General features: G+C 38.7%; 1 long non-coding RNA gene across 1 annotated transcript; it reads right to left on the reverse strand.

Annotated features, from left to right (window-relative positions):
• Nucleotides 1-2870: 2870 nt before the first annotated feature.
• Nucleotides 2871-6342, reverse strand: LOC120619077 (uncharacterized). Its single transcript, XR_005657349.1, has 2 exons — nucleotides 6017-6342; nucleotides 2871-5031 (listed from the first exon to the last, which is right to left on the reverse strand). It is a non-coding gene; the product is annotated as an uncharacterized LOC120619077 (long non-coding RNA).
• Between the last annotated feature and the right edge of the window lie 20089 nt (nucleotides 6343-26431).

The following is a 26431-nucleotide window of genomic DNA, read 5'->3' on the forward strand; positions in this document are numbered from 1 at the left end:
AATGCATGTTTTCCAAGTTCATTTTTTTATTCACGTCTAAAAATTGGTGTCATTGGGGTCATTTGTCCAAAACAAATCAGAAGAGAATGCGGCTGTTAAGGAAGAACAGACTTACAGCAAGACGTGTTATCTAACTTTCTGACAGTGAAGAATGAGCCGGGAAATTAAGAGAAAAATGGAAGAACAAGGAAAGTTTAGTAGCCTGGTGCCTTAGGGCAGCCGAGAGGGAACTGTTCGGCAAGTCTCAAGGACATCTTACAATACAACAAATATGGACATCAGTATAAGAATGGCACTAAATCAAGGGGGAAAGTTTAAAATTATGTTGCCTTTTCTCTCTTTAATAATAGGGAAGTCTGAGGTCCAGCACTTATGAGTTCTATTTTTCCAAGAAACTAGCTTCTTGTCATCCAAGTTCAGGGACCCAGAATCTCCTTTGCAAGGGAGCCTCACCTTTCTTCTCCAGGGTTTACTGTATCCCACAGCACACAAGGGGGTGAAGAGTTACTGTGGAGTCTTGCACGAGGCCACTGAACTCTTACTGGTATCGTCACTGGAACACTTAGGTTTTACATTTTATCTTTCACCTTGGCCTTTACATCTGGGGCACTGGCATAACGAGGCACAAAAATATAGAAGAAAAGGAGCAGTGTGAACAATTTGAACAGTTTCGCTTGGTCTCCTTACCTGGCCTGGTCGGTACTTGCACAAGGATAGAAACATAACACAAAAATCAAGTTTCTCTGGTGAAGAAAGGAGAAGAGGTCTAGGAAAAGTAGAAAACGTTGTGAGTTTTGTATGATTTTCATTCCAGCATTTTGCTAGTGAGGCAAAATAACTGTAAAAAATGTTTATTGTTTCTTTTCCAATTAAAGAGGTTGTTTGAATCCAACCTTCTTCCCTAATGGCAGAGCTTAAATCACGGACCCTCAGAAAAGAGGTAGAAATCACCCAGTCTGGAAAGACTTAGTGTGCTGAGTTTGTAGAAATCTCTGGCTAGCTAAAAACAAAAACAAAATGAGTTAAACAGAAAACAGGAATTGTATGCCATGAAAGGCGATAGAGTTAACTAGGAATTGTTAGAATTTTTTCAGGCAGTGACCGCAGAAATCTACCATGAGAAGTATGTGTTCTCCACACTCTAAACAATATCTTTTAGGTCAACTATATTTAACCCAGGAGGTACTCTTAGAGATTTTCCCAGAGGTGGTCTCTAAATACCACAGTGAAATGTCACAAAGGGAACATGCTGATAAATGAAAATTAGAATGTGAACGTCATCATGGCAGCACCTTAAGCCAAAATCTGTGAGTCTGTTTCATTGAATGAGCACGAAGATAGTGGTCTTCTTAACACGCAGGTTTTATCAAGAAATGACTCTCCGCCTGGTTCAGGAATCTACAGAAGTTGTACTCCAAAATATAATACTAAACTTGTGTCCTTAGAAGTGGGAGAGACTGCAAACTCAAACTGATAGAAGCAATTAGAGGTGAAACTGCATTCAGAATCTTTTTAGTATATAGAATTCAGTTGCGAACGAAGAACCATGAACTCCTGCTGACGTTACCAGAAGCATATCAACCTTTCCCTTTCCAACAACACTTTACTTACCCTTGATATATTGCGGCTTATGCATAGGTCTGTCCTTGACGCATTTCCCAGTCATCTTGTTCTTTCCTCTTGGATTTGGGAGTGCATTAGGACAGCTGTGTAGGAAGTCACAAGAGGAACTACCAGACGCATTTGCTCTTGAGAACAAGCAAGTGCAAAGCCCCTGGCTTTATTTAACAGCATGGAAAAAAAAAAAAAGAAGAACGATTGGTCCTTGCATATTTACTCTTCCATAAAGAATCGCACTTTAAACTTGACACGATTTCTGCTGAATTAATTGCTGCTGCTATTTGCTTATTCTTTTCTATGTCAAACCAGTGAGTTTTGAAGATCACTGGAAAGCCCAGGGAACTGGCTTAAAGTACCCAAAGCATGGTATTCCCTCAGGAAAACATCTTCAAAATTTTAGCAACAAGTAGGTTGAGGAAGGCAGCCGTAAGGGACAGCGTCCTGGGGTGGGGTGTTAGAAGATAAATGGGGTGATGATGGCAGAGAGAAGCATGACGTAAGTTCTCAGAGCCTGAGCAGTGAGAGAGCGTCCGAGTGCAGGACGGGAGGCAGAGACAGAAGATTGGTTCTGTCTTTGTGGGGAACTGATCAAATAAGTAAATATGTTAAGGGTAATGAGAGCCAGATTTCTCACTGTTGGAGAAAGGAGTTATAGGTGTGGAAAGGGAGCAAACGAGAATGACCTCTGTGGTGTAGGATTGAAATTGGAGGTATTGATGTGAACTCATGATTTTAGATGTATAAATAGTGAAATATGGAAATAAAGATATATGAAAATTTGTGCTTGTATGTGTGAACACCTCCCAGCTCTGTCTCCTGGTGTTGTGACCGAAATAACCAGGCCCAACTCGAGTGCTCTAGTCCAAGAGACAGTTTATTAGCCGGCGGCTGTCCTTGCAAAGGAGCAGCCCCGAGACGCAGGGGCACAAAGGTTTTAAGCCCTCGATCCCATCCCCCAGCTCCTTAATCTTTACACAAAAGACTATATCTCCTCCATTCATTAATTGATAACTAAGAGGTGGGTAAGCAAGCAGGGGTACAGAAGCAGAATGCGTCATTGTTAAAATATTTTGTACCTATAGGCAGTGATCCGGCCAGTAAATCCCTTTAGTTAATAAATTTTTAGCAGATAACTAGCTAGAAGTGAGACATGGCGGTTAGCACGTACCATGTCTCATCCTTGACCTATTGTTTCTAAAGGTGAGGTCACTACATTCCCCACTGGTTTTCTTTACAGTGACTCAATCTTCGAGTCAGAAGTTGGAATTCTCGGCCAACTCGTCGGGGCTGATGCTCCTAAAATTAAAATCTTTGCCCCGGTCATGTGAGACTGTACTAAACTTCTAAGCCACTTTAGTAAGCAGGGTCCAAAAATTAATAATAATATCAGCATAATTAATGGCCCTGCTATGGCCGACAATAGCGTGGTTAGCCAGGAATTTTCATTAAACCAAGACTCATACCAGTTACTGCCCTGCCTTAATTTTTCATTTCTATCCTTCACCCTCTGTCTAATTAATGCTAAACTATCCCTAATAATACCAGAATGATTAACATAAAAACAGCAAGTTTCTCCTAATGCTACACACAAACCTCCTTGCTTAAGAAATAAGAGATCTAAACCTCTCCTATTCTGCAGCACTACTTCAGCTAAGGAATTAAGAGATGTTTCAAGATGATTAATTGATTTTTCTAGAGTGCTTAAATCGTCATTAATCTGCTTTGTGAGCCAGGCTATACCTTGATTCCCTGTAACTAAAGCAGCAGTCCCAACTGCAGCCGAACCTGCCACTCCTAGGCCAACTAGGAGCGGCACAAGCACTGGAATTGCTCGCTTACGCCGAGGATAGTTATATCCTCCCCACAAATCCATTGCTTGTCTTCCTTCTTGTCCGCTCATCATATACACCTGAGGTATAACATGAACTAGCACACAAAATCCAGTATTATTTTTCCAATAGTTAAGATTAATACAGGCAGTTAAACCAGTATTACAAGCAAACCAAGTGCCACTAGGGGCCGCTAAATAAGTAGGAGAGGAGCTATTTACTAAAATAGATGACTTACAATTTTCCTTATACCTAGATCTATCAACTCTATAAGTATTAGTATATATACAAGTTCCCTTTCCTTGTAAATCTCCCAATGTTACAGATGGGTTTTTGGTTCCCCAAGGGCAAATAGTAACATTCGGAGATGTTACATTTCTAATAGTAGTTTGATCCGTGCCAAGGTTAGCAATGACACCAAGTCCTACATAATAAGGTGGGGCAGGATTCAGACAAAACCAACAATCCTTTGTAGCATTTGAGTTACTGTCATTAGCAAACTTATAAACATTGTTTAACATAGTCAGGATAGAGTCAGGTGTATCCCTGGGAGGTTTATAAGGCTGCCTGGGTTTATGTCCTTTATCGATGTTATTAGTATTCCTAATAGTTGTTAACTGGGTAGGAGTTAAGTCCTTTAACTCTTCATTATTAGACCCGACAGGACCTATGGCTATCGACGGTATCCGGACAGGCTTTTTCTGTATTGTCATTAACATTCCGGGATCATCTCCAGAAACATACAACCTTAATCCCCAAGTTTTCCCAGTCACCCAAGATGGATCTTCCCAATTTTTGACAGTAAAAAAGACAGGATTGCATTTCCCTGCTGTGGCACAGGAAGACTGACTAGGTCGTGTAAGAGTCAGAAAGGGGTCTGTGTTCTTCCAAGGGGCTATGGTCTCACAACCCCAATGACCACAATAATATTGGTTATGCTTATTGCAAGTGCTTTGATCCTCTCTAGGGCACATATATAATTCTACTTGTTGGACACCTCTTTCCTGTTCTGGATATCCACAACCATACCAGGGGTCGGTCGAAAAACTAGCCCCTGGACCCCTAGGTAAATCTTTGGGTATAGTATTAAACCCTTTTCCTAGTATGTCACATAGATCTACATGGAATGTAGGTTGATACATAGTCTGATTAACCAATATGGGAGCCCCTGTTTCTGACCTAATTAACTCCCATCTGGCCTGCGAAGGTTGATGAGGATTCCCGTGTACATTAGTAATAACAACTAACCCTAACACAATTATTCCCGCGAGAGTCTTATCTTGAGTGGATCCTCTGTGGGTGTTGCTTTCCATTTCTCCTTTTCTGGGGGAGGTTGAGCTGCCTTAAGGCGAGTATGGTGAATCCAATGTCTTTTTTCTGCAACTTTGACAGCCGTTGGTGTGGTCAGGATTACTGGAAACGGACCATCCCACCGGGGCTCTAGGCTAGCAGGCTGAATCTTCTTTATCCACACCCAATCACCTGGATGATGTGGGTGAGGCTGTGATGTCCCCGGAGTCGGTCTAGTAGCTTTAATCAAGCCCTTGACTTGATTTTGGGTTTGTTGCAAGGCCTGTAGAGACTTGATCCGTATTGGGATCCCACTGGGGACGCTGAGTAGGAAACACAGCCTGTATCCTGGTTAAGTCTGCTGTTGGCAGCCCATTCGGGTCCGTGACTCCTCTGGCTGCCTCCCGCAAAATCCTTTCTTTTTCCTCAGTGGTGAATAAAACCTGCAAAAGCTGCTGACAATCATCCCAAGTGGGCTGATGGGTAAAAAAATAGACTCTAGAAGGGAGGTTAATCCTTGTGGTTTTTCTGAAAAGGATGGCGTTTGCAATTTCCAATTATATAAATCACTAGTACTGAACGGCGAGTAGATGACAGTAGGCTCACCTCCACCTCCTGGAATCACCTTCAATGGGGCTTGAACAGATACTGGCTCTTTCAGGGAGGTTGAATCAGGGGAAGGTGGCCTACGACCCCTAGACCGGGTTACAGGAGGTTCTGGTCTTTCCGGAGGAGGACGTCCACTCCCATCACCATGATAGGGTGGTGGATACCAGTCATCCTCCGACAGAGGGCCCTGCAACACTGGTGGGGGCTTCTTAAGACCTTGGGGTATGGCTGCCATTACAGTAACGGGGGCGCGACTGCAATTCTGTAAGTACTTAGGGGCATCAGAAACAATGTCAATCCATACATCAATATAAGGAATTTGGTCAGGATGCCCCGGGTTCCCATAAACAACACCCCGAACCCGAAATGCAGTCTGTAAATTAAATGATCCCTCGGAGGGCCATCCTACTCCGAAGGTCGGCCAATTTAGTTGACAAAACCGCTGCAAATCAAAAGGGGTTACTAAAGCACCATAAGCCTTTGCCCTGTGACGGAAATCTTTAAAGTGATTAAGCATGCATTGAAGCGGTGTTAGCTTACCCTGTGATTGTCCCATAGTTCCACAGTAAAGCACACGAAGCAACACAAGAAAAACAGACACAGACTAACGAACCAAAAAACAAGACTGAGAAAACTGTCGTCACAGTCTCAGTCGACCGCCGACTTACTTGTCGCGTCCGACGTCCGCACGGTCCTGGGGCCCCTACCAAAAACTGCCTCAGCACTCCCAAGATCACGCTCCACAAAGCGAGAAACCACGGGCGGTGGGCTAGGGCAAGTGCCCTAGAGGCCTCCCCAACCGCAAATGGTCCAACGCCCTGGTGCACTGATCAATTTTCCCACAACGAGAAGATCTCGCTGGGGCCTCCAAATGTTGTGACCGAAATAACCAGGCCCAACTCGAGTGCTCTAGTCCAAGAGACAGTTTATTAGCCGGCGGCTGTCCTTGCAAAGGAGCAGCCCCGAGACGCAGGGGCACAAAGGTTTTAAGCCCTCGATCCCATCCCCCAGCTCCTTAATCTTTACACAAAAGACTATATCTCCTCCATTCATTAATTGATAACTAAGAGGTGGGTAAGCAAGCAGGGGTACAGAAGCAGAATGCGTCATTGTTAAAATATTTTGTACCTATAGGCAGTGATCCGGCCAGTAAATCCCTTTAGTTAATAAATTTTTAGCAGATAACTAGCTAGAAGTGAGACATGGCGGTTAGCACGTACCATGTCTTATCCTTGACCTATTGTTTCTAAAGGTGAGGTCACTACACTGGGAAGATCTCAGAGCATCAATACCACAAAAGCAAGGAGCACACATAGAAAACAACGTTTGGCTTCTAAATGCTCTTCTTCCCTAAAGAGATCCAAGGATCTTGGAATTTTAGAACTAGGCCTGGGGCAGGGGAAGTGCAACCTGAGTCTGGATCATTTTGTTGTTATTCAGACAATTGGCAAAATCTGAATGGGATCTGTTAATTTCCTGATGTTGAGAGTTGTATTGCAGTTATATAAAAGACTGTTCTTGTGTGTAAGAAATACATACTAAATTAGGCAGCAGTGATGGGCATCATGTTGGCAACTTACTTTCAGATGATTCAGGGCAAAAATTATTTGGAGTATACTTGCTACTTTTCTGTAATTTTTAAATTCTTTTGAGATAAAAATATAAAACTACTAAAAACAGTCGTGTATACACAGATTCCAATCCTCCAGTTTGGTCTACTTCAAGTAGTGCATTCCTCTGCTCTCCTCCATTCTTAAGAATGTTCTATGGTGAGAGGCAGATGGCATATTTACAAGAAATTAAGTTTTTAAATGAATAATTCATTAATTTTTTTTATGTTGAGCAATTATTGATTATATCATTTGTCACTCCAATCAAGAGTGACAAAATTAGAATGAAACACTGAGGAAGGATATGAGTATAGCCAAACCAGAGCATGGATGGCTTGTTTTCTAAAGCTTTCATTTAATTTTGTTCCTACGGTGAAATTGCTTTAGATGTTTTTGGGAAAGAAGGAAACACAAAAAGGCAATCTTCCCAAGCGCGTAGCCCTGGAAGAAAAGACAAGAAAGAACACTAGTCTGTATAAATAAATTTTAGTTGTTTGAACAGAGCTAGAGAAAGAAAATACTGCAAAGATAGTTTTCTCAGAGGTTAGGGGCAGTAACGTGGTATAAGGCTTGGTCTCGCACTTAACACAGTGAGAATAGTCAAGACTCAGTTTAGATGAGGATATACGTGCCCTATGTTACAGGATTTGAGTTTGTTGTCAAATCAGGACATGCCTGTATAATTTAGTTGAGTGTTAAGCTATTCCTTCCCTCTTTAAATAGTTGCAGACCAGGAAGTGTCTCTTTTAACTCCTTTGCCTTTAGTATGCCTTATAATTTTTTGTTGAAAGCTAGTCAAGAGTTACTGGTAAAAGGGGTTTAGCAGTGCGATAGTGTGATGTGGGGGGAGGGGAAGCATTCTATTTGCCTTTGGTATCCTAAGGGAACTGGAGTTGGGTACTTCCCTTCTCTCAGGTCAGTTATGTTTGGATAAAATCCCCAGCAGGTTAGACTCTGCTAAAGTAGTTTTTCTTGTGGGAAGAAGGCCTGTTATGAAAAAACAGAGTCCACTGGTGTTTTTCGAAATGTTTATTGTTTTTTCCTCCCTAAATACAGCATGAGAGATTATTCCTAATCTTGATTGTGAGAGGCTGGTAGCACTTCTGGAGATACAACTCATGATGTGTAAGGCTCCCATAGACTTGCTCTCCCTCCCCGCATCCTGGAGTTTTTAATTAGCAGACTTGTCCACATTGGGCCTCCAGAAATTCATCAATTACGGTTGAGGTTTTCCTGCCTCCACACTAGTTCTGGCAGAGGTTTCTGTTTACGGGTTTATGCTCCAGTGAGTTGTGATTCTCTGTATCTGCCTGTCTTTCTCTCAAATTTGGTGGTGGGAGGGGCAGCAGTTTTTCTCCTTGTCTTGTTACCCACCTTTGGTCCTTGGGTTTCCCAAGATAGAAATCAAGAGTAAACTCCAGAAAATTTCCAGATGAATTTCATTAAGCTTATGCTTGAGCACGAGGGAGGCAGCACAGCAGAAGGGAAGGTGACTCATCGGCTGGCTTTTTTTGGTTGCTTTTATAAGCTGGGGACAAGGCGGACTTTTTGAAAGTGGCAGGCTTTCTTTACTGGTCACATTGCCTGGTAACCAAGTTCCTGCCTGCACTGTGGGCAGGATGGAGGACCGCTTATTACCATCACGCTCTGTAGTTGTCAAACCTTGATCCACTGTGCATATGGAATAGTGGTTTTGACTTCTACAGGGAAGTAAACCATTAGAAGGGAGATAATAATCAGCTATTTCTGCATTTTTGTGTGAGGGTGATGGAGTGATGGCATTCTTACGGTCAGCTTATCTGGTGTTACCCCTGGCCATCCGACATTTCTACAACCCGGGGCCCAAGTCCCTGTGCTGTCTCAGTCTCAATTCTCTGATGCATCTAAGAAAAATTGATTTCCAGTTTATTCAGCTTTTAGTATCAGTTAGGATGAAGTGACAAATTCCAATATTCTTACATGCCAGATCTAAAATTGAAGTCCTCTGTCTCATTTTGCAGGAGACATAGTTGTGTATAAAGGAGGCATTAAGGCCTCAATGAAAAAGATGCTAGAGCAAATTACCGAATTTAACAGAATCACAAGACACAAAATCGCATAGAAAAATAAGTTATATTTCCATAGACTAGCAAGCATTTTAAAAATTAAATTTAAATAACACCATTTACAAATATTAAAAAACACAAAGTACCAATAAATTTAATAAAATATGTGTAAGCCATAAACAGTGAAAACTACAAAATATTTCTAAGAGAAATTTTAAAAGAGCTAAATAAATGGAAGGATATACATTTCATGGGAAAAATGCCAGATATTTCAAAATTTATATGTAGATTTAATATAATCTCAATCAAAATTTTAGCAGGCTATTCTTGAAGAAACTGGTAAGCTGCTTCTAAAATGTACATAGAAATATGAATAACCTAAATAGGCAAAACAAATTTGAAAAAAAAAAATTTGAGGACTTCACTACCTGACCTCAAAATTTATTATAAAGCTACAGTAATTAAAACAGTTTAGTATTGGCACAGGGATATAAACCAGTAGAATAGAAGAGAGATTCCAGAACCTCCGTTGTTAAATCTAGTGGCTTCTAGACAGTTGTGGCTATTTAAATGTAAATTTCAATTAATTAAACTTAAATAAAGTTAAACATGTGGTTCCATCTGTACTTCAAGGGCATATAGTCCAGGCGGCTAGTCGCACCGTATCAGACAGCACGGAAGTTCAGTGCTTCCTCAAGACAGGAAGTTCTGGTGACTGTGTTCATCTAGAAACTGTGTTTTGACAAAGATGCTAACTTTATTCGGTAGGGAGAAAGTGTGATCTCTTCAACAAATGGTGCTGAAATAATTGGCCATTTGTATGCAAAAAAAAAAAAAGATTAATAAATCTTTGCTCATACCTCCCAACATAAAAACAAATTTAAATAAATTAAAGACATAAATGTAAAAGTTAAAATTATAAAACTTCTGGAATTAAAAATCTTCGTGATCTTGGCAAAGATACCCTTTATGAGATGTGAAATCCGTAATCCAGACCTGTTTCTAGGTTTCTGGCCAAGATGGCAACCTGAGAGGCTCCTGAGCTTTCCTCCTCCCCATGGTCACCCTGAAGGTACAGCACAGAAACTAGCTGAGTGACTTCCACACTCTGGCGAATGAGAAAATATCCACATTGAACTGGATTAGAAATGCTGAGACACTTAGAGGAAACCTGCCCCCAGCACAGCACCATACCATGGGGAGAGGAGACTCCTAACTCCCAGTTTCTCCTTGAAAAGTGAAGGGTTTGAGACTCAAATCTAGTGCCCCAACTTTTAAGACTCTCACCTGAGGGATGAGCCCCCCAAACACCTTAGCCCTGAAAGGTAGTGGGGCTTGCATCCACCAGACCCACAAGACTATGCAAACAAATTGTTTTGCCAAAACCTAAAAAGGAATTCAGCTTAGCAGCTGTTATAATTTTAGCTTTCAAATCATTGCAATGCCGATTTATAGATATTAAATGTCATGTAAATGGTAAGCAGGGTCAATAATAACAGGTTTGAAATCATCTCAATGGCATGCAGCACTAGATACACATAGATTAATTCTGTTTCAAATCTGAGAATGAGTGAAAGTATTTGAGAGCCCTCAGAGGAAGAAGATCATAGGTTCCCCTAGCTCTTCAATAAATATTTTCAACAAAGAGTTACAACATACATTAATTTACAGTGCAGTAAAAACATTTATATTGAGAATATAGGAGAACTGATACAAGTATTCAAGTTGACTATGAGTTGGTACAGCTTTGCCAGGGAGAGTCAGAAAATATAGAAAGATTCCTAGAGATAGAAGAGGTCTTGATGTATAGTTGAAGCTTCTTTACAGATGAAGAAACTCTGACTCACAGAGTTTCTGCTTCTAATTAGTAATTTTTAGAGTAGGCTCATGAATCTGATGGAATTTGGAAAGCATTGAGATCTTAAGAACCTACCTGAAGCCCTGGTGGGTGAGAGGTGAGAGAGGATGAAAATGAGAGTGGCAGACGGGTGAGAAGGAAGTGACCTCACTGCGGACTGGAGTTTGGGTGGTTCAGTGACTGGCGACGTAAACACAGGTTGGAGAGGTGAGGTTGAGCTCCCAGGGTCTTCTGCAACACGCTGCACTCAAAAAAGGGAAAAAGCAGGACCCGAACGTTTCCATTGCACGCCATCTTCTCAGGAGCAATCTCCCGGCTTCCTAACGAGCAGGGAAATTTACACTTTTCTCAACTATTAGAGCAGTAGCTCTAAAGTAGTGCGTACACAACCCTTCTGATTCCTCAGAGCACAGGAAAACATGATGGAGTTTTCTTTTTTCTTAGAGGTCTTTCATTTTATTTTTTTTAAAACTATCATGCCATGAATTCATAGGGATTGGGCTCCAGCAGCTCAAGTTCCTTTCCATTTGTTCTCACAAAGTGAGCTTCTCTAGGTGGAGCAGGCTGGCGCTTCAGCTGAACCCAGGTACCTTTCTCTTTGGCTTCCTTTTTTTTTTTATCATTTTCATCATGCGTTTCAGGAAGTGATCTTGGCTCTCAGAGTGCTTAATATGCCCAATACGTAACAGTGCCAACAGCGCCAACCCCATTCTGGGTAACATTGTAAACTCTTCCAGTTTGCCCGTGGTAGCATTTGTGGGGCATCCTTTTTGAACAGTGCCAATTCTTTTGATGTCTACCATATCACTTTTCTTGTAGATTCGCATGTATGTGGCCAAAGGAACAACTCCATGTTTTCTAAAAGGCCTAGAGAACATATGGCAGGTGGCTCTCCTCCTTCCCTTTGTGTTGGTCATTCTGGAAAATTATTGGAAGATCGGAGTTTTTTATATGTAGATCATGTCCCCAAATTATACAAAATTAAGCCTTGCTAATATTTTCTATATGAATTTGACACTGGCTATGAGTTACATAATTTTCTTCTACAAAAACACAAGTCTTTCAATGTTTAACCATTTTGCAATGACAAGTTGGTGGTATGCTTCCTAAAAACTGTCTTCACAAAACAAATGTAGTTAATTTGTCCCTTTACTGTGAAGGTGACTTTTGAGAAATAAGTGAGAAAAACAAATTTTCAGGAGAAAAACTTGTATGATTAGAGAACATTTGAAAAACTGATGTTTGGAAATATTTTCATTCCTTCAAAAAAAATTTTTTTAACTAAAGCAATGCATTTACAAGGCCTTCCAATGCTTCTCACTTCTGCACACTTAAACTTGGAATCCAAATTTTTCAACCTGTTAAAAACAATCTTCCAAATAAAGCATTTTAGTGAGTTTTAAATTAATTCGTTGGAAACGAAGCACCTTCCAATTATTTTGCTTGGATGCTGACTGGCATCTGGGAAGACGGAAGTTTACTGAGTGAATTTCAAGATAAATATGGACACAATTAGAGAATTTGATAGAAAATAAATACCATGACTTAGTATACTCATCCAGCAATGCACAGCTTTCCTTTTAATCTAGGAATCTGTGATCTTTTTCACCCATTAATACTGGCCAATGAAATAAAATGAACTAAAAAGAACATTTTCATATCACTATATAAACAAATGTTTAATACAAGATTTTATGGTAAATCAAAATCACATTGCTCTCCTTGGAAGTGTAATTAATAATAAATAAAACTTAATAAATTAATTAAAATTTTAAATATTTTATTTTCTTTATCTCATCTCAAAGCATTTTGAGATACATCATTTCATTTTGATTTCATTACTATTTATGAGAGAGATTGGGTATTAATAAGCCCATTTTACATATGATAAGAAGCACACTGTGAAAATTAAATGCTGGTAATTGTTAGAACCAGGATTTAAATTCTAATCTTGTGACATCTCATGAAACACTGTTTTCTCTGTATTTCCACCCAAACCAAGCATATCTAATAGCCTAAAGCTTTCTTTTAAATTACTTTGAACTCCAAATTTACCTTGCATGGAACACATGGCTGAGGCATTTCTGTGTGAGATGCAGAAATATTCAAGGTTGCAAAAGATAGTAGTAGAATCACAAGACTAAAGAGACCTCACTTTATTAGAAAACATGTGTCCTAAAACCAACCCAATAAGTACCGTTGATGCTGTCAGCTTCTCAAGCTATCAGCCTCTGGAAGCAATGCGGTCAGGGAGGAAAACGTCTTTTAGCCTATGGCGAGTTAAGCCTGTCGTGCAAGTCTGAGCTTTCTCAGCCCCGCATGTGTGCACAGCCTCGTCCCTCTGCCCTACAGTCTCTCTTCCAATTGGCTCACTACTTCAAGTACGAGCTAATATGTCGCATCTTCTGGGAAGCCAGTTTTAAAGTCAGGTTGGATTAAAAGCTTTTCCCTGAACCTGCGGTAGTCCCTTTGCTTACCTGGCCATAGCACTGGTTACCTCCTTTCGTAATTCTACTAATTCTCTGTTCTTGGCACAGAGGTTCCCAGGGCACAGAGCTGGGTCATGAGCAGTGCTCGGTGTCCTTGCTGAGTAAACGATTGGATCCTAACTTGTATTGCCGGTGGGATTAAGTTCCCCACTCCTGTGGTAGCTAAAGCATTTCAACCTTTTCAAACCCAATGTAGGATATTCTCAGGGCCCCATGTGAGGAGGAGGTAATTATGTGAGTGAAAGCTTATTCAGGAATAATAGCTATGGGTCCAATTATTCAATTTGGACTCTCTAGGCTCAGTTGAACCTCTTCAAATAGCTTCTAAATCTTCTTCCAAGTCTGAGGCAAGCAGAATCTTTTCCCTCAAGTTACAGAAAGTCAAATTCTCTCCTCATCCTTTTTCATGTTCCAGCACAAAGCCTAGCTGGCCTGACCTTGCTTGGTAGGCCCATACCAACAGCTGCTGAGATCCTGCCCTCAGCGTCTGACCGAGAGGTCCCGGCACCAAGTGTCTTGAGCATAAAACAGAGCTGATTCAGGTGCTGGGCTTGGCTCTTCAGAACCTGCCATCGGCATATGCTCACCTCGGAGAAAAATGCCTAGCTCAGGAGTTCGCCAAAAAAGAGGGGCTCCAGGTGCATGTTTGACTAGCATCAACTCATCACTTTGTGCTCATTGGGCCGCAGCAATGGTGTACGATCAGAAACCGTCCACCTGCCACAGACGCCTGAGCTGGGTAAATATTGACATTGTTGGCATAAATCTTCAAAGGGCAAAGTGAAAGCTGATAGGGTCCTGGGTAGGAGTCTGAGCTCAAGGTCAAGGTCAGTAGATTCAAAGCAAGAGCCATAGAGCTTATCTCCCAAACAAGCCGCCAAATGCTATAGGCCTGCTCTCCTCCCTGGAGGAAAGTCCTTTCTGCTGTGTTTACTAAAAGTAAATAAATAAATAAATAAAACAGTAGAATAAAGCAAACATGAGGACACAGGGTAAGCACCAAACAAGAACAATAGAAGGAAGACGTTACCTAATGAGTAAAAATTTTAAAACAGGAAAGTTTCCTTTACTTCAAGCCATGCGCACACAAAATTGTTTATATTTTGTCTTGAATCAATGCATTAATAAATGAGCTATCACTTTGCAAAAAGAAAAAAAGTATTTACTTCTGAATCTAATTGCCAAGATTTGTTGGCTTTCATACTAAAACTGGATTTTGCTTCAATTAATTTTACATCAGACCTTTAATGACTGGCTGCAATCTTAATAACAGCTCCACCTGACTTGTGTTATACCTTAGTTTCTAAAGTTTTCCTGAATATTGTCTTTACTGCACCTCTTTGAAGCCAGAAGATAATTAAAGACAAAAATAGAGAAGTTAAGCCCGGTTTGCCACCCCAGATCCCAGCCGAGTAAGGCGGGGGCCTAGGTATGGCATCTCTCCTCCTCTCAACTGTCGTTGGACATGGTGACAATCACTGCTTGTTCACAAAGCAAGGGCCGATGTCAGTTCATGCCCAGACGCTCCCCACTCTCAGCTACTTCCAGGCCATTGCTATGACTCGCGAGCCCGAACAGAACATCTTCAGACCATGATCTTTGCATTTCCTCTGCCGCTTGCTGCTTAAAAAATAGTCAGAATGGGATCATTAATGGTTTTATGTAATCATATGTGTTACTATATTAAGCTTGGCCAATAGGAATGGAGAAGAGATAAAAGCGTGTGATAATTAAGGCACTCTGTCCCACAGCCCTGGCAACTAATTGTCTACAGTGCCATCCTGATTTGTTTATCTGACTCACTTCCTCAAAGAGGTCAGAGCTTCTCTTAATGCAGGGGTCAGGGTCCAGCCCAAGACCTCCAGGTCACCACTCCGCAGCCCCCTGCACCCACATCTCCTGCTTTATTTCAGGGCTGCAGACAAGAATGCTTTTTATTCAAAACCAAGTCCCTTGCCAACTTCTCATTTTGCACCTCCCGCTGGTGGGCCAGGCACACATCTGGTGTGTGCACAGACAACCAGCTGAGGCATTCTGTTTCTTTCACAGCCTCCGGGGTGGCAGTTAAGAGTGACTAGAACTGATATTAACAGGCATCATCTTCATCGTTTATTTTGAGATGTCTTCTCTCTCTACTCAGTAACATGGATGGGCAGAATGAATACAGTGATAATTAAGTTGTATTTATAGCATTTTTCTATGCCGTCAGATTGTCCTTTCCATGAGCAAAACAATTACCGAATGGGGATAATAGAGCAAAGGGGTGGTGAGATAAATAAAATCCTCTTTTGGGCAAAAGCTGCAGCTAGAACAACACACGCCACACACACACACACATGCGCGACACACACACACACACACACACACACACAGCAGAAGGGTGTGCTTGTGATAGCCTGGCAAACGCTTTTAGGAAAGCTCAGAAGAGTCTGTGCCCTTTGCATGAGTGACACACAACGAGCGAGATGAGAAAGGAGTTGGGGTCGAAGCGACTACTCCGAGGTTATGACCCAGTAGGTACAACCAAAGACAGAGATTTGGGACTGACTTTTGTCCCAGTTCCCACTCTGACCTGAGGCTTTTCCCCTCCCGCTTAATCATGATCAGAATCCTCCCACTCATCCCTGCAGGCCAGGCGACCACTCTAAGTCCTTTCACCAAGCTTCTCAGAGCACCTGCCCTTAGCATCACCATCTTCATCTGTCTTTCTTAAAAACACATTGGACTCCTCTCCCAACGTCATGTGTTCTTGTCACGTGTCTGTGTGTCTATGTGTATATGCATGCACACACATACACATAATTTTTATTCATATATTTATTTTATTCACAAATATTTTTGAATATCTACTATGTGCAATGCTGAAGACAATAGAAAATAAGAATCTATATTTGTCCTCAATAGGAGAGTCAAGAAAGAAAATACACGATTTTAATATAGTATAATACAGGATCTGAAGAGATAGAGAAAAAAAATTCTATGGGAAAGGTAAGTTTCTAAAAGGATGTTATCTAAAAGGATCAGAAACCGTTTTCTGAGAAAGGTGAGATTTATGCTGAAATGTGCATTATCCAGAGGAAGAGAATTTCTTCATACTGACCCTTTAGGTGATCTTGACCTACTGTGGACTCTGACTGTCATGGAACAAGCATTTTTTTTTATATATTTATTCCTTTCCTGAGTCCAGCCATTGGCATATAGTCAAAAGTTCTTACAAAGATGATAGAGTACTGCTAGGAAACCCTAGTAAACGAGCACATTTACCTTTCCACTGTCAGTTTGTTACATTAAATAGTTTAGCTATAAAACTATTTTTCTGTGCACTCGGCATGTTTTCAAATTATGTATTTTTGCTTCTGTCTACGTTTATTAAGATAAAAGCTCTGGTTATACCGCCATTTATTTGTTTCCTATGGTTTTAAAATAAAGATTCTGAAACAGAAAAAGTGAAACTCAGTCAATAGGTTCTTGGATTCCTTTCAACAAAAAAAAGCTTTCAACAATTCCTCCTATTATAAGGGTTCATATCGAAAGGAAAAGAGAGATCACCAGAATTGTTAGATTTTGTTTCCAGATTTGTAAATTTGAAATTGAACATAGAATCTCCCATTTTTTGAAATCTATTTATATTTTCCAAAATTCAACCTTTGGATAAAATTCTGACACAAATATACAGTGAATTCAAGTAGATTAATCAAGACCATGCTTATGTTTCAATCCCCTAGAAAAGTCAAACCCAAGTGTGAAACATTGAACAGTCAGCAAATACTTGTATTTCTAAAAATTTCCATGTCTCAATCATATGCTTATTAATCCTTGGCAAGTCCTTGAAGCATGTAGTTAACCTGAAAACTTTCTCTCTTGAACATCTGTCTACCATGAAGGCAAATTCATAAGCACATATATGCTACGTCACGTGTAGATTGATTCTTCCTCTAAGAATGGATTCCAAGAATCAATAGTCATTTAAAAAATGGCAGGGTAACACCTATATATAAATCCACCTGGTTATATGTATCTAAAAGAAAAGACATATACGAGGTTCTGCATTCAGTACACATGAATGAATCTAAATGGCAACACTGTTATTTTTGTCTTCTGACTGTGGTTTGAAAATCAGAAAATCTCAGTGTAATCTGAGTAGGACCACTAAGCAGTTCTGTGACCTAAGAAAATTACTTAACCACTCTGAGCATCAGATTATTTATCTATCATAGAAGGATTTGAATGAGAACTCATTCCATAATATTAAGACTAACACTTTGGAATAAAACTTAGCTATTGTGTTTGGCCCATCTCTTGTTTACCAACCTTGGAAGCTATTTACTCTTCCTTAGAAGCTTTCAGGCCTTCCATAATAGGAGAAATAAGAAGACGAAGTAATGAAGGAAACAGCATGACGGTTCACGAAGCTGCTCGATGGCTCAAGTTCGTGGCCAGAAGTTTTGAGTGAAGTCAGTCAGCACAGTAGTGTCACTGCCTTTGGCAGCGTTTAATTTTTCAGGCACATGGAAAGTTCTGGCAACAAGTAGGTGAATATGATGGAGAGAATGGTAACCCCGATGGATAATAGAATGTTAGCAAAGAGGAAAGTGAATCAAAGGAGATGGATATCAGAAAATGAAGAAGTGACTGGGTTAGCGAGCTCAGTGGGGTGAAGAATTGTCTTGTGGGGATGGCAGGGTGACTGCTGGAGATAAGGAAGTACTGGTCAGAGGACGGGGTGCTTAGGCTTGAGTTAGTGAACTTAACGATGGTGACACGGTTTAAAGGAGTGGTGCTACATTTGGGAGTGAAAAGAAAAAAAATCAAGGGCCTGATAGAGTGGTCATCCCATGTCGGGTCGAATTCAGCTCGGATGGTGACAGACGTGAGCATGGAGACAGACGTGAGCATGGAGAGGATCACTGTGAGCCAAGAGCTAGCGCCGTCCTCGAGTGAGGGAGAATGGCCAGGAGGCCAGAAGATGATAGTAACAAGGAGAAAAGTTCGTGAGTCTCAAGGGAACTAGGGGTTTGGGAGGTGGGAGAACCAGAAATTACAAACCGGTTTGAGATATTAAAAGAAAAATAGCCTCCAGTTGAAAAAAGCAGTAGGCAACGTGGCACCGCTGGAGGTTTCAATCAGGCAAGGAGTTCGAGGGAAGGTTCTAGTCACACAGCTACAAACAGCGGCGCCCGTCGCTGCTCTCAGGTCTTCAGACTTCACGTACAGGCCTCCCTGCGCTTTATCACAGCTGCTATGTGGGAAAGGAAATACTTCTTTTTGACTTTTAGATTTGTTTTGAGGCTTTTGTGACATTCCTGGAGGTACGTGGGAGATTACCGATGGTGGCCCTGAAATATCTTGAAGGTAGACATGAGATTTAGATCTTAATTGCTTTCTGATAATATATACATTTAATGTTCTCTTTTGAACATTATAAATAGAAATAAGCTAAAATAGGAATAATTACATTCTTTTTGATTGGCCTGATTTTGATTTTAATGAAAGCATGTCTAGAAGGTCAAATATTTGCACCTCCTCGTCTGTTTCTTTCCTCCTTAATCACATGTTAGCCTTCTGCTTAGACATTGATGTGTTTCCCTACCCTGCCACAATCGGCTACTCCTTGTCATTTTACTTGCCCTGAAATCCTCATCTTTCTTAAATCCATATCTTATTACTTTTCAGCATATCCATGAAAGATTCTCCCGGCATGATACAGTCTTGAGGATTTAACATGACACAATATTGAAAATATATGTTCACTCCTCCCACCCATAAACACAGAGAGAGAGAGGGGGAGAGAGAGAGAAAGAGAGAGAAAGAGAGAGAAAGAGAGAGAGAGAGAGACAGAGACAGAGACAGAGACAGAGAGAGAGAGAGAGAGAGAATACAAGTTTTGCTACTTACCAGTGGTGTGACCTTGGACTCCTTTCTTACCTGCTTAATTGTTCTATAAAATGAAGATAATAAAAGTACTTATACCACAAGGTAGTCATGGGGACTAAATAGAAAAATGCATATAGAAGTGGTTAGCACAGAGCCTGAATCATAGTGAGAACTCAGTCAGTGCTAATTTTGATGTGTATCACACACACATTACCCAGTAAATTCACACCCGTGTGCACACCCAGGGGAGACTTCTGGATTACAGATGTATAAATGAATGCTCTTGCAGTGAACTAACTGCTCTGTCTTCTTTCAAAATACTTTTCGCAGGCATCACAACCTGGAGATCTCGAGCATCCAAATCATGTGTTTCCTACACTCAGAACAACCCATCGGCCTTCTATTTCTCATCTATTCTCAAATTTCATTCAAAAGTTCCTTTTTCTTTCTTTCTTCTTGTCCTTAGGATTTCTGTCCTTTAATTTTTAACCATTTGAAATCTAAAATAAAATCCTGTTAGAACAATGTAATCCAAAAAGCAACGTTTTTTAACAATCACTTTTTAAAGTTCCTTTTAAACGAACCACTTAGTATCTCAACTAAAATTGAAAACGAATTTCTCTGTCAGTGTTTTCCCCTGACATTCTTTGGTGAAAACAGCCATCTAATTAAGTGTATCTTTCTCAGTCATATACCTCACACTGCAGCTCAGAATCAGTATAGATTTGGGGGGGAAGCAAAACTTGAACTGGAAGAGCCTCTCAAAGGCATCATGACCATGTGAGAACTCACCTTAGAGGAATTTGCCAATTCAGACTGAAATCAGACTTCCGGTTCACAGTTCCGACATGCACTTCTGTGAAAACAACATAACCTTCCCTCGATTCTATCAATGATGCAGATAAATATGGCTTCCCTTAAATCAGAGACATCCTCACATAACTCATATGTGAAAGGCAGAGTGAAGAGAACTATTTAGGACGTGACACTTAGCTCAATACGAAACTGGTAAAAGTGAGGTGACTTCAAGTAGCACTATTTCAGAAGGGAGTCTGAATTCTCACTCTAGCTTTTCCCTAGGGTTGCTTGTCATGGTCTCTATCAGTTTTCACATGAATATTCCTATAAACCGAGCTGTAGGGTAGAAAGGGTACTGAACTAGGGACACGAACTTCTGATCAGATGAAATGAAGGGAAGGAGAGTGGAGGGGAAGCCTCAATGCTTGACCCTAAAGCCAAATCAGATGAAAGGGATTTGATTCAGATTGAAAAAGAATGTGATGACTTCTGTTTTAGGACTTCTCAATCTATAAAGTGTGTGTGTGTGTGTGTGTGTGTGTGTGAGAGAGAGAGAAGAGAGAGACTGAAGAGAGAGGTGAGAGAGAGAGAGAGAGAGACTGAATAAGTGTATATTTTACCTGAATGCAGTTCTGATGTGGATCTACCCCTCATAAAAACTGTTAAATTTATGAAAGAGGGAATGTTACTAGTAATTTCCTGTAAAATTACTAAGGAGAACTGAGTGTTAAAACCTCTAAAACTGACCTGTATCTTCTTTATGAAAATTTGAGATAATAAGACCTGCCCTGATAACTTTACTAAATTTTGAGAATCAAAAGAGATAGGTATGTGAAATTACAAACTATAAGCTATTAGTCAAACGTAAACTCACTTCATTGTTCTAAGTGAGCCATGTAAGGGTTAAGTGAATTGTCAAAGATAATACCACCAGTACCTGGTACTTCTTCACTTCTCAAAACAGAGCTCAACTCATGATAGAAACTTAAAAATTATTTTTTTAATGAATGTATGAGCTGAGGCTTGAACCCAGAGTGTTCAACCTCGAATCTGAGAATTTAACCACTGTGCTATGTATGCTACATTTGCCAACTGGGATAAATTAAACTTAGCTGTGGATAAAAGGTGGAGTGATTCTATGGTATCAGTACCACTTTAATTTAGAATAATGGAAGCAGAGAACACCACACTAAATAAGCCGCAAGGCACTATTCTACCAGAGAAATACATCATAATGAGAATAATTTTCATCAGTTGAAAACTTTTGAGACATTGGACAGTTTCATAAACTTCCTAGGCTTCAGATATTGTGGTGCAATAATGTTCCTCCTCTCTGCTAAAAAAGAAGAAAAAGCACAGGGATTAAATTACAGTTATTTTCCCCAATACATGACCCATCCCTGAGGGGATAGTAAATTTACAGGGCGGAAAACAATGCCAGGGGCTGTGCCCAGACAGGAGAAGCCGAGGTAATGGAATAGCTCAATAAAGAACAATTAAAGGAAGTTCCATTTCATTTGACTCCCGAAGTTTATACCAAACTTGCTGAAAAGACCAATATGATCCTGTTCTCCTTCCACACTGCTTACACCTACAGTCTGCTCCTGTGCCAGTGGCGTAAGTTACTGAAAGCTGACCTCTCCCCTAGGAGTTAGCCAACTGTCTTTATTCCAGTCCAAACTAAACCTCCCCTGACCCCAGGCCTTCTTCTTAGAATACAAATGTCTGGCAGGTTAACTTTGTTAGCCTCACATATACTTTGCTAAAGCAATTATTTTTAAAATAATTACTGTTAAAATAATTACTGTTAAAGCATTGCAGAAAATTTGGAAAACATTGAAAAGTCTATATGATGTCATTACCTAGAATCAACCACTATGGTATATTTCTTTCATATGTGTATAAATCCCACTTTTATATTCAAGATATATGTATCATGTCTGTATCGTTTGTTTCAAATATTTAAAAAACAAAATCGTGACTATCTTGTTTAATATATCTTTTAAATTGAATATTATACTGGGAGCACATTCTTCTATGATGAAATATTACTTTAAAACATGGATCTTTTAGGATTTTTTAGGCCGTGATGGAGTGGGTTATATTGAATCAACCTTTGGAAGAAGGTGATTATAAAAGCTGGATAAACTATCAGAATAATACATCTATAATACAATACGTGAAGGTGTTGGAGAGCAACCAAGGCAGCCAGGCCTTGATGGACCGACCATACCTCAGAGAGAAAGGAAGAGCAGGTGTAACCCTTGAGGCATTTATCTATTTCTAAGCACTTTGGGATACACAGGCCAAACAGAAAGGTGGGAGACAAATATTACCATGCTCCAGAACTTCAGGAGTTGAGAAAATAAGAAGATAAAAAAAGAAAAGTCTAACAAGCGAAGAAGTAAGTCTAACACTCTGTGCTGCTTTTCCCCTTAAGGCAGCATATGACACGGCTTAAGTTATAAGGAGTGAGAGGCTAAAAAACAAATCAGGAGTCCTAAAAAAAAAAAATGAAGGGCTAAGTACATTTGTGTTTTCAGTGTTCCTATGGTGCTGGTGAAGTAAAAATTGCAGTTCAGAACCCCCTCAGGAGATGAGGTCCCAGTAAACAATAAGGCTACAGTTGAGACCCCAAAACAGCTGCATCTTAGGAAAAAAGCAAACCAGTAAAAGACCAGCCATCACAAGCATTATGAGCCAGTCCCTCACCCTCCAAATGTCTGATTATGTCTAGGTAATCTGGCCTTACTCTAACTTCTTTCTAGAATAAAATTAATACTTAGTTCTAGAAGAAAGTAGAGAGGATCTCTATCATTATTCTGACACGGTGTTACAACATTCAAAAATTACAAGATATATCATAAGATTGGACTAAATAAATTAAAACTATGGAAAAACACATGGAGTTATTAGAGACAGATTTTAAATAATTTTGATTAATATGTTCAGCAAATTAGATGACAAGATATTGAGTTTCAGTTGGAAACTAAAAAAACAAATTAAGTGAAAATTCTATAATAGAAAAACATAACAATTGATATTAAGAACACAATAAATTCATTTAACAGTGATCAGACATAGTAGGAAGGAGGAATAATCATTTGAAAGATAGGACAGTAGGAAATATAAAATCTGATGCATACAGAAAAGAGAAAAATGGAAAATAGAAAAAAATGAGGGAAATATAAAATCATGTAAAGATAATATGCATGCAATTGGAGTCCTAAAATGTAAGTAGGAGTATGGGAAAAACAATATTCTAAGAGATAATAACCAAGAAATCTTATAAGCTGTGAAAGACATCATAAACATTGAGTAGCATAAAATGAGAAGAAAAACAGACCAAGGCATTTTATAATAACACTGTTGAAATTAAAGCAAATAAGAACTTTTTAAATTAGCCAAAAAACCATTTTTACAAATAATAATAATAAGATTCAAGTCTTAAAAAAACTACAAAGTCAAAAAGAAAATGGAATTTTTTAAGTACTGAGAAAAAGACAATAGCTTCTTAGAATTTGATATCTGAGGAAGATATTCTGGATAAATTAAGAAAAATAAGGACATTTTTAGACAAACAAAACTAGAAAAGGTATTGTGAGTAAACTTATATTTAAAGAAATATGTACTGGAAATATGTACTAGAGGGAAGTTTTAGGACAGACATAAAAATTGATTCTATCATGAAATACAGAAAATCAGAAAGGGCTGAAGGTCACAGATGTGGTAAAAATGTGGGTAAACATAAATTAATACTGTAAAAAGGAATAACAGTAATGCTTTGTAAGATTTTAAATGCATGTAGAATTAAAATAATGACAAAAATAGTAAAAAGAGAAAGAGGAGAATAAATAAAATTAAAGTATCCTAGGAGTTTCGCATTGTCTGGGAAATGGTAGAAGTGCTAATCTATAGTATATTAAGTTAACAAAAAATGCATGTTTTAATTTTTAAGGTGACTACTAAAAGATGATGAAATGATAATTTAAAAAATTATTAACACAAAGAAAGGTTAAATAAAGGAGTAAAAGGAAAGTAAAACAAATGAGCCAAATAGAAAATAAAGTGTTGGGTAGGTATAAATACAACCATGTAAGTTATTACATAAAGTGTAAATGAACTACCTATGCTATGTAAAAGGCTATAAGATTAAATAATAAAAGCAAAGAAAACTATTTTCCTTCTAAAAGACATATCTTAAATATAAGCCACAGAGAAGTTAAAAGAATGAAGAGAGATATACCATGCAACACTAACCAAAAGAAAACCAGAGTAGCTATATTAATGTCAACCAAAAGAGACTGTAAGACAAGAGCATTACTAGAAATAACAGGGCATTTCATAATACAAAGTTAATATCAGTAGGAACATAATAATTCTATATTTTATGTACCTAATAACATTGTCTTTAAAATATGTAAATAAAACACTACATTCCTAAAAAGAGAAATTAAATTCATAATCAGTGAGAGATTTTAATGTACCACTCTCAGTTATTGATAAGGCAAGCAGATAAAACATCAATAAGCATAGAGAAAATTTGAACAACATTTTTATTGTCATAATTCACGCACACATGCACAACAACAAAAGAATATGATTTTTGTAAATGCACATGAAACATTTACCAAAATGGACCATATGTTGTGCCATAAAGCAAATCTCATCTGACCATAGTGTAATTAAACTAGAAATCAATAATAATTAGATTACTAGAAAATCTACAAATTTTTAGAAATTAAGTCTATAAGATTAGTCATACAACCAATAATTTATAGTTAATGTTGAAGTTATATTAAAAACTAAAAAATATTTGAGCTAAATGATAAAGAAAATACAAACATACCAATACTCCTGGGCTGAGAGAATTCAGCTTCTGCTTAAACCTAGAAATTGGCAAGAGGACATAATTTCCATATAACAAGAAAAATCCAGATAATCTACAAAATTATAACTTTTTTAACCTTACAGAGAGTTGAGCTCTTTAGGTGATCAAGTGTGCTAAATTTCAGAGAATGGTGAGCTCCTCCAGAAGGAGAGAGGGCACATGACCTATCCCATCTTTAGTGGAGCTTAGAAAATAGAAGAGAAGGGAAGACTTTCCATTGTATATGTGGCCGTATTACCCTAATAGCCATACGAAGACACTATAAGAAAAGAATACTACACACCAATATTCCTTATCAACATGCATGCAAAAGTCATTAATAAAATATTAGCAAATCAAATCTAACAATATAAAAGGAGAGATAACACCTTATTATCAAGTTTGACTCATTCCAGGAAATCAGGGATGGTTCAACATTAGAAAATTAATGTAATTCACCATGTCTACAAAATAAAAAAAATAAAATAAAAACATACAATCATCTCAATTAACGAAAAAATCAATTGTCAAAATTAAACATCCATTCAGTATAAAAACTAAGAGAAAATTAGGAATAGAAGAAAACTTTGTGAAGATGGCATCTATAAAAAACCTGTAGCTAACCTCACACTCAATGGCAACAGCTGAATACCTCCACCATAATACCAGAAATAAGACAAATTTGTCTGATCTCAACACAACATTACATTGGAGGTCCTAACATGTGCATTAATGAAAGATATAAAAGGACTACAGTTTGGGAAAGAATAAATAAACTATTTGTAGATAATATAATTTTTCGGTGATTACAAAAAATTCTACAAACAAAGCTATTAGAATTAGTAGGCAAAATTAGCAAAGTCATAGGATACAAAATTGTAATACATCAGTCGTATTTCTAACACTAGCAGAGATCAACTGAAAATTGAAATAAAAACGCTATTTACAATATAATCAAAACATGAAATATTTAGTGGTATACACAACAAAATATGTACAAGCTTTGCATACTGAAACTACAAAACATTGATGAGAAAATTTAAAAAAGACCAAAATAGTGAAGGAATAGGTCTTGTTAATGAATCAGAAGACTTGATATTATTAAGGTGCAAGTTCTTTCCACATTGATCTATACATTCAATGCAATCTCAGTTAAAATCCCAGTAGGCTTTTGGGATAGAAATTGATAAGCAATTCTAAAATGTATGTGGAAAATAAAAGGACCTAGAATACCCAAAACAGCTTTGGAAAAATTAAAAGCCAAGAACAAGTTTGAAGAAATTGCATTAGTTGAATTAAAGACTTTCTACAAATTTACAGTTATCAAGACAATAGATATTGGTCTAAGGACAGACATAAATATAAGTGTAACAGAATGGAGAGCTCAGAAATAAACCCATCTCTACCATTCCTTATACTATATATAGAAATAAGCTCCAAATGAATTGTAGACCTAAATGGAAAACATAACTATATTTTATCCAGTAGAAATCATAAGATAAAGTCTTTGTGACATTGGGTTAGACAAAGATTTCTTAA

This window comes from Pteropus medius, unplaced genomic scaffold (genome assembly GCF_902729225.1).
Source record: "Pteropus medius unplaced genomic scaffold, Ma_sr-lr_union100, whole genome shotgun sequence".
Classification (NCBI taxonomy): Eukaryota; Metazoa; Chordata; class Mammalia; order Chiroptera; family Pteropodidae; genus Pteropus; species Pteropus medius.